The sequence below is a fragment of the Cervus elaphus genome, chromosome 26 (assembly GCF_910594005.1).
Source record: "Cervus elaphus chromosome 26, mCerEla1.1, whole genome shotgun sequence".
Classification (NCBI taxonomy): Eukaryota; Metazoa; Chordata; class Mammalia; order Artiodactyla; family Cervidae; genus Cervus; species Cervus elaphus.
Window position 1 is genome coordinate 11,543,937 of NC_057840.1, and position 9,557 is coordinate 11,553,493.

At 35.3% G+C, this 9,557-nt stretch overlaps 1 pseudogene; it reads right to left on the minus strand.

Moving 5' to 3' along the window:
• Positions 1–3,433: 3,433 nt before the first annotated feature.
• LOC122684095 lies at positions 3,434–4,420 on the minus strand (annotated as a pseudogene).
• Positions 4,421–9,557: the final 5,137 nt, after the last annotated feature.

Sequence of the window (9,557 nt, forward strand, 5' to 3'; positions counted from 1 at the left end):
ATTTAATTGAAGTTGAATTTCTTACATTACAAAAGAAAATCACAGTTAAAATTTAATACATCAGAAGCAAGCAATTGAGAAAGAAACATGAGTCCCCTGTGCCACTATACCTCTATTTGTAATACTCTATAGGAACAGTTTATTTATTAATACAAACACTTGCCTTTAGAAAATAATTGTGTGCCACTGAGTCATGGGCCAATGAGTGTAAGTTCAGTATACCAAGGAGGGTACCAAGAGGGGTACCAAGGAGTACAAGATTCATTAAGTCTCTTTGTTTCTGGGAAAAGTATTAGAAGTACACATGGGCTTAAAAGGGAGTTAAATAAGACATTTTTGCATTACTAAATAATCTATGAAGATTGTAGTATTTATTTCACAAAAAATATACTGCACTGTTATGTATATGAAGAATTTCTAGGGATACAAATTTATAATAATAATTCTGAAGTTTCTGGTAATGGTAAACAGACTTTACTTTTGGAAAATGTTTTTGATGTGCAATGAATGAATCAGTTCAGTCAGTCGTGTCCGATTCTTTGCAACCCCATGGACTGCAGCATGCCAGGATTCCCTGTCCATCACCAATTCCAGGAGCTTGCTCAAATTCATGCTATATAGAGAACACTTAAATAATAACTATACAGATAAACATTTTTCCAAAAGGTTACCTGTTGACCTAGGTAAGTATAGACCAAGAAGTAACAATTTCCAGAATTAACAAAGCCTTTTATAAACTCCCTCCTAAATGGCTGATCTCTTACCTCCAAAGAGTAGATACTTTCTTGACTTTTACTGCGACAGATCAGTTTTGTATTTTTTTTTAAACCAGACATAACTGGATCTCTATAGCATGCAGTATTTTGTTCAATTACATGCAATCCATCCATGCTGTTGCATGCAGTTTCAGTACATTCACTGTCATTGAAATATCTTAATTTTTTGTGCATATGCATCATTTATTTATGTTAATGTTGATGAACAATCATATTTGCCACCAATTGGTAGTGAGTATACTATGAAAGGCATATGAATTAAATATATAGAAAGTGAAGAAAATGGTTAGAATTGGAATTAAATCATGCAAGACAAAGTATTTTGATGCTAGCTTTCCCTTTCTATGGAAAATCAAACCAGAAATCTCTTACAAGTCCTTAGCTCAAGCCCCTATTTGAATCACAAATTCTGTGGGGTGTTCACATTAAGTGACTATTTATCCTCCACATTCTGTTTAGGGCCAGGGATCTCACACATTGTACAAGTCAATCAATTTAAGACATCCTTTATTGAGATTAAAATTCTTCATTTAACATGCAACATTTTATTTTCTTCAGTTCACTCATTAGCCTTAGATTTGCTTATAAGGGCTAAATGCAGATGAAATTTGATTTTAGACACATTAGCATTTTGTGGTTTTTTTTTTTTTTTCCTTTTTTAAGAGAGTAATGTGCTAACTGTAGAATATTTATACTTCTGAGATTGACACCCATCTTTGTGTCAGGCTTCATTCTGAATCAATCTCACTTCTGCCATGCTGCTGTTCAATATAGTATCTAGAAGGTAGAAAAACAGTCCAAGAGAAGGAAATGGCAACCCACTCCAGTATTCTTGCCTGGAAAATCCCATGGACTGAGGAGCCTGGTAGGCTACAGCCCATGGGGTCACGAAGAGTCAGACACAACTGAACAACTTCACTTTCACTTTTCACTTTCATGCATTGAAGGAAATGGCAACCCACTCCAGAATTCTTGCCTGGAGAATCCCAGGGACAGAGGAGCCTGGTGGGCTGCCATCTATGGGGTCGCACAGAGTCAGACATGAGGGAAGAGACTTAGCAGCAGCAGCAGATAAACATTTCAAAAGGTAATAACATTAAAAAAGGATTGAGAAAATATTATAAATACAAGAAACACCCCCTCATTTTTCTATACATCGACACATCCCCCTACCTGTCTCAGAATCCTAGAAAAGCTTTTACCCTGGAGTGTACTACCTATTCTCCTACTTGGGCTTTAATCTAAAATGTTTTCACTCAAAGGTGTCTTACAAAGGCACTTGGATAGACTTAGGTACCAAATTATTTTTGGCTTGTTTTATTGTAGCAAACACTCAAGAATGCACTTGATTCTTATAGGGTCCTTCAAAGGAATGCTTATGTCTCTGTCTACTAAATAGGCCACTTTCAGCAATTCAATCACCAGCAAACTAGAGTAGAGATATGTGAAGTTTTCAAATATCTTCTAGCCAGAGGAGAGTTTTTTGGTTTAATTATTTTAAAAAAATCATCTGTATGTCTTTAACTTTCCATTACTTTTAGTATTCACAAAGTTTATGTACTTAGATATAAGATGTGTGTATGTGTGTGTGAGTTTGTGCTCAGTCATGTCTGACTCTTTGTGACCCCCTAGGCTGTAGCCTGCCAGTTCCTTTGTCCATGGAATTATCCAGGTAGGAATGCTGGAGTGAGCTCCCTTTCCCTTCTCGAGGGGATCTTCCCGACTCAGGGATCAAACCTGCACTTCCTGCATCTCCTGCATTGGCAGGTATATTCTTCACCACCATACCATCTGGGAAGCAGATATAACATACAAAACGTGTGTTTAAGGCACATGCATTTAAAGCTATCAATAATTTTTTTTCTTTATTATAAATAAATTTTCAATAAAATTAACTTCTTTCTTTTTCCTTTTCTCTCTTTCTCATTCTTTCATTTACCCACTTGCTATATACCTCCTGGGTAACAGTCCTTAAAATCAGAATGTTCATAACCCCACATTGAAGGAAATAATTTAGAAAACAGATACAACAATGATCTGAAGCACAGGCTGGTGTGTGAATCAAGCTCAGAGCTTGCAGGAGAGACATAAACTTCCTGGAGGAGGTGACTGGGTTGTAAATTGCAGCCCTCCAACCTGGACACACAGTTTCCTTAAATGACACGGTCTTGTCCACCTCATGGTCACCCTAACTGTCCAACCATCTTCACAAAACGCTTTCTCTGCTGACTTGCGTCTCTCAGTTACTTCCTACTTATCTCTTAGATACCAAACTAGTTGTGTTCATTTTCAGGGAGCAATTTTTAACTTTCTTCACTATATTTGAACAATGTGCTTTGGGTTTATGTTGTCCACTGTTTACATTATTGTGCAAATATAGTTAATTATAAATACTGTGAATAATTATCTAATTAACACCTATCACTTCCATTAGAAAAGATTAATTCGTGTAAAAACTGCTAGATTTACCATTAAATTCAGAGGAAGCAAAAACTTGGCAAACTAACAGTTCAGAACTTTTCCACAAATAGGGAGCCTTAAATATAAGTTCAAGACATAAAATGGAAGTGTGGAGTATATAGGAAACAACACATTTTGGAATGACTTGAATATACTTATTGATCAAACCAGAGGAATCAAAACAATTTTGACTTAAATCATAGTGTAAGAGTAGGAGAAAAACATATACCTACAGCTTTACAATGGAGACACTTTCCATTTTTAGGCTTCTTCAGAGCCTCTTTCACATGCTTGTTTCTTAAGCTATAAATCAGGGTGTTTAACATGGGAATCACAAGGGTATAAAACAAGGAGGTCATTTTGTCTTCGTCTAGCGAGTAGGATGAACTTGGCCGGGAATACATGAAGAGTAGAGTTCCCTGGAAAATTGCCACAGCAGTTAGGTGGGAGGTGTAGGTGGAGAAAGCCTTGAACCTCCCTTCAGCAGAGTGGATCTTTATCGCTGCTAGGATGGTGTAACAGTAAGACACAAAAAGATCTGAAAGCATAATCAGTTCAATGAAGCCCAAAATGATAAATATCACTAACTCATTGGCCTGTGCATGTGAGCAAAATAGCGAAAGTAGAGGAGGGACATCACAGAATAAATGATTAATCTCTTTTGACTCACAGAAACACAGGCAGAATATTAATATTGCATTAATTAAAGCATCCACAATGCTGGTCATGTAAATCTCAACCATGAGCAGGGAGCACATCCTGCTGGACATACTGACCACATAGAGCAAGGGGTTGCTGATGGCCTTGTACCAGTCATAGGCCATCACTGCCAGCAGGAGACACTCAGAATCTACAAAGGTTCAGAAGATCAATGATTGCAGAGCACAGCCATAAAAGGGGATTGATTTGCTCTTGGCAAGGAAGTCTATCAACATCTTGGGTCCAGCTGCTGTGGATTAGCAGAGGTCACTGAAGGAGAGGTGACGGAGGAAAAAGCTTCACATTGACATGTGAAGCTGGGAGTCCATTTTTATTAAAATGATCATCCCAAGATTTGCAGCAAGAATAATGAGATAAACAACCAGAAACATGGTAAACATCACTTTGATTCTAGGGTCGCTATTAATTCCTAAGAGAATGAATTCATTCAAGGAAGAGCAATTTTCTCCATCCATTCTTTATTCTTCTAGAATGCTCCAGAAATCATAAGAAAAAAAAAAAAGAGTGAGATCAAAGGTTTAACTCTTCTTGATATTTGGAAAAATATAATCTGTAAATAAGAAAAGATTTATTACAGTGTATTATATTTTTTATATCCTTTATCCTCATAACGTAGCTTAGAGATGTCTCATTTTATGCTGGTGACAAAAGTTGAAGTGTCTAGGATAGGATTTTGACAGCTTGATCCTCAATTTGGATGTCATCTGTGAGGTATTGGAATTGTGTGAAACTTCACTGCTTTATCTCAGCAATCAATTATGAGATTAGAGATCACTGCAGGTTAATATGATATGAAAGCAACACCCAAATTAAAGAGACAAAACTGGAATATACAACCTTGTATGTATAAAATAAATATCCAATTGAGCATAAAAGTGGTTATACTTCTTGAGTTATTTAAGAATCATATACCAGAAACCAACACAACTTTGTAAAGCAATTATCTTCCAATGAAAAATAAAACTTAAAAAGGAATCATAATTTGCTTAAGATTGTGTATTAAACTCACACAATGAGCGTATCTTGGAATTTAAAATGAACAATATGATATTACTATTCTCGGTCTAAATTAGTGTTCATATTTTTGAGACATTAGGTATTTCATAAGTTTTTATCTAGATATATTCCACATTATTGTTACTTGCATGCAGGAGTGGTGAGGGGTCAAAAGATCTGTCTCTTGATCAGCCAAACAAATTCTAACAAGTGGGATCAACACAGCCTTTTAGATTTTAGCCTCATTTATTCCAGGTGGCTGCTAAGGTAGGAGGTGCCTGAGACAGGGGTTCCATACCTGGGTTGCGAAGATCCCCTATAGGAGGGAATGACCACCGGAACCAATCCAGTGTTCTTGCTTGAGAATCCCATGGACAGAGGAGCCTGGTGGGCTACAGTCCACAGGGTCACAAAGAGTTGGACACAACTTGAAGCAACTTAGCATGAACACACATCCATTAAAAATAGAGATGGAAAAAGGAGCAATAAACATATCTTTGATATATTGCCTTCTATTTATGTGTACATGTGTGTGTATGTACTTTTGTTTCCCTGTTAATATATGCAAACTGGAATATGAATGATAGCTTCATTTTGCTTTAAACAAGTAAATATATTATGTGGTTTATACCAGGCTGAATTTATACAAATTTGTATTTGTGTTGGGATATATCAGTGGTGACTGGTGAAATATTGAAAAAAGTCTTAAATATACATATACCATTTCACAGTGGTTAAAAATATGAAGATTATCTTCTTAATTTTGATTATTAACTAAATTAATATAACTTTTACTTATCTAATCAAAATGAATCATTTTTCCCTTGCTTTAAAAGAAACATCATTTTTTTGCAAAGAGATTTCAGACTATGACTAAAGAAAATAGCAAAATATCTATCTACAAGTATCTAAATAATTTATTCCTTATTTTTTCAAATATAAAGTATTTTATTTTTCACTCTTATATTTGGTTACTTAGAAACCTACCTGTGATCAGCAAGTCTTTTGGTGCTTGTTCCTGGTAACTGAACAACATACGCAAATCACATTTAATTTTTCATAGTGACATTTGAGAGTAAATCTCTAAAGTGTTTACCCTCATGCTTTTGTATTATGCAAACATATGACTAATTAAATTTCTAGTTCTGTATTTTCCCCTGTGATTGATGCGACCACTTCAGTGATGGCCAAACTTTAGTTCTTTGAACTTGCTTCAAATTGATCAATATTAGAAAGGTAAAATTATTTTAACATTATGATTCATTGTTACTCTAAGTCTACACCGTCTTCCACTCAAATTAGACATCTAATGAAAGTGAAACAAACTTTCTATTTAATTATTTTATGTTATCACTCATCCTGTTAAATTCTTAAATTAATACATTAATTAAAATAATTATTTTACTTATTATTGTTTATTCTTAATTCATTTTTGATTTTGTGTGTTTATTTCAGTGTCAAACCAAAAACTAATTTACAAGACTGATGTCAAGTTTACCTCCTGTATTTTGTTTAGAATTTTTATGGTTTCCATTCTTATGTTCAAGTCTTTAACTCATTTTAAGTGGACTTTTGTGTATGGAATAAGGAGTACAGGTGGCACTAGTGATAAAGAACCTGCTTGCCAATTTCAGAGACATGAGATCCCCGGTTGGATCCCCAGGTAGGGAAGTTCACCTGTAGAAAGAAATGACAGCCCTCTCCGGTACTGTTGCCTGGAGAATGCCATGGATGGAGGAGCCTGTCAGGTTACAGCCCATGGTGTTGCATGACTGAGCAACGCAACACAATTTCATTATTTCACCTGCAGCTATCTAGTCGTCCCAGCACCATTTATTAAAGAACACATTTGAATCAGTTCTAATGAGATGGATGAAACTGGAGCCCATTATACAGAGTGAAGTAAGCCAGAAAGATAAACACCAATACAGTATACTAACGCATATATATGGAATTTTAAATGATGGTAAGGATAACCTTATATGCAGGACAGAAAAAGAGACACAGATGTATAGAACAGACTTTTGGACTCTGTGGGAGGAGGCGAGGGTGGGATGATCTGAGAGAATAGCATTGAAACATGTATATTATCTAGGGTGAAACAGATCACCAGCCCAGGTTGGATACATGAGACAAGTGCTCAGGGCTGGTGCACTGGGAAGACCCAGAGGGATGGGATGGGGAGGGAGGTGGGAGGGGGGTGCAGGATGGGGAACACATGTAAATCCATGGCTGATTCATGCCAATGTATGGCAAAAACCTCTACAATATTGTAAAGTAATTAGCCTTCAACTAATAAAAATAAATGAAAAAAATAAAAATAAAAAAGACTATCTTCCCTATTGTATATTATTGGATCCATAATTGTACATTTAACAACCATGTATAAGGTGGCTTATTTATTCCATTGATCTATGTGTCTGTTTTATTCCAATACCATACTCTTTTGATTACTATGTCTTCATAATATAGTTTGAAATCAGGAAATGTGATGCCTCCAGGTTTGTTTTGCTTTCTCAAGATTGCTTGGCTATTCAGCATCCTTTTTGGTTCCATGTCTCTAGAGGTTTTTTTTTTTTTTTCTTGCAAAATATTGAATATGTAGCTTGCTTCGAGTAATACAGATATTCTACCAATAATAATTAGTCTGATGCATAACAATGAAATACCTTTCCATTTATTTGTGTCTTCTTCAATTTCTTTCAGCAGTACAATGTTCCTGTATTGCATCAATACAATTTCAGTGTAAAGTTTGTTCACCTCTTGGTTAAGTTCATTTTAATTATTTTTATGAGGTTTTTTTTTTTTTTTGCTTAATTTCTCTTTCCAATAAATAATTGTTAAGTGTATAGAAACGCAATTGTTTTTGTATTTATTTTATACCTGAAATTTACTGAATTTATTTATTGATGTTCTTACACTTTTGCCACCTCATGTGAAGATTTGACTCATTGGAAAAGACCCTGATGCTGGGTGGGATTGGGGGCAGGAGGAGAAGGGGACGACAGAGGATGAGATTGCTGGATGGCATCACTGACTCGACGGACATAAGTTTGAGTAATCTCCAGGAGTTGGTGATGGACAGGGAGGCCAGGCGTGCTGTGATTCAAGCATGGGTCGCAAAGAGTCACACACCACTGAGAGACTGAACTGAACTGAACTGATGGTGAAAAATTTAATATTTTCTATAAACTATATGATGCTACCTGCAGAGACTATTTCACTTCTTTTTCCACCTGAATGCCTTTTATTTCTTTTCTTTCCTATTTCTTCTGGCTAGGACTTTCAAGAAAACATTAAATGCAATTTGCAAGGGTTGGAGTTCTTATCTGTTCCTCATCTTTGAAGGAAATATTTTACCTTTTCACTGTTTAATGTGATATAAGCTGAGTTTGTCATATATGTCCATTATTTTTACTGAGATAGGTTCCCTCTCTAACTGGTTTGCTGATAATTTTATCATGATTTTTTTAATTTTGTCATTTGTTTTTTGTATTTATTGAGATGATTATATTATTTTTTCTTGTGTTTGTTAATGTGGTATATCACATTAATTGACTTGCACATTTTAAACTGTCCTTGCATGCTTAGAATAAATAACACTTGATCATAGTGTATGACCTTTATAATACAGTTTTGAATTTGTTTATATATATATATATATATATATATATTTTGTTAGAGATTTTTGCATGCATGTTCATCAGGAATATTGACCCTTAATGTTCATTCCTTGTTGTGTTTTGTCTGGTATTGAGCCAAGGTAATTCTGGGCTCACAAAATGAGTTTGGAGGTACTACCTATGCTTCTATTTTTTTTTTTTTTTGGAAAAGTTTAAAAAGTATTAATTCTTTAAATGTTAGAATTCACCAATGAAGCCATATGGTCCTGAACTTATCTTTTGGGGAAGCTTTGGATAACTGATTAAATCTCCTTACTAGTAATTGGTCTATTCAGATTTTCTGTCTTTTCATCATTCAGGGTTTGTAGATTGTTATGCTCTAGGAATTTAACAATTTCTTCTAAGTCATTTGATTTTTTTTGGGGGGAGGGGATGCATTTTGTTCATAGTAGCTTCTTATGATCCTTCGTTTTTGTGTAGTATCAAGGGTCATATCCCTAATGCTATTTATAGTATTAGTTATTTGAGACTTCTCCCTTATTCTTGGTAAATTTAGCTATTTTCCCCCTCCATTTTGTTAATAACAGAAGAACTGTACAAAAAAGATCTTCATGATCTAGTTAAATATGAAGGTGTGATCACTCACCTAGAGCCAGATATCCTGGAATATGAAGTCAAGTGGGCCTTAAGAAGCATCACTACAAACAAAGCTAGTGGAGGTGATGGAATTCCAGTTGAGTTATTTCAAATCCTGAAAGATGATGCTGTGAAAGTGCTACACTCAATATGCCAGCAAATTTGGAAAACTCAGTAGTGGCCAAAAGACTGGAAAAGGATGCCAAAGATGCTCATACTACCACACAATTGCACTCATCTCACACGCTAGTAAAGTAATGCTCAAGATTCTCCAAGCCAGACTTCAGCAATACGTGAACCGTGAACTTCCAGATGTTCAAACTGGTTTTAGAAAAGGCAGAGGAAC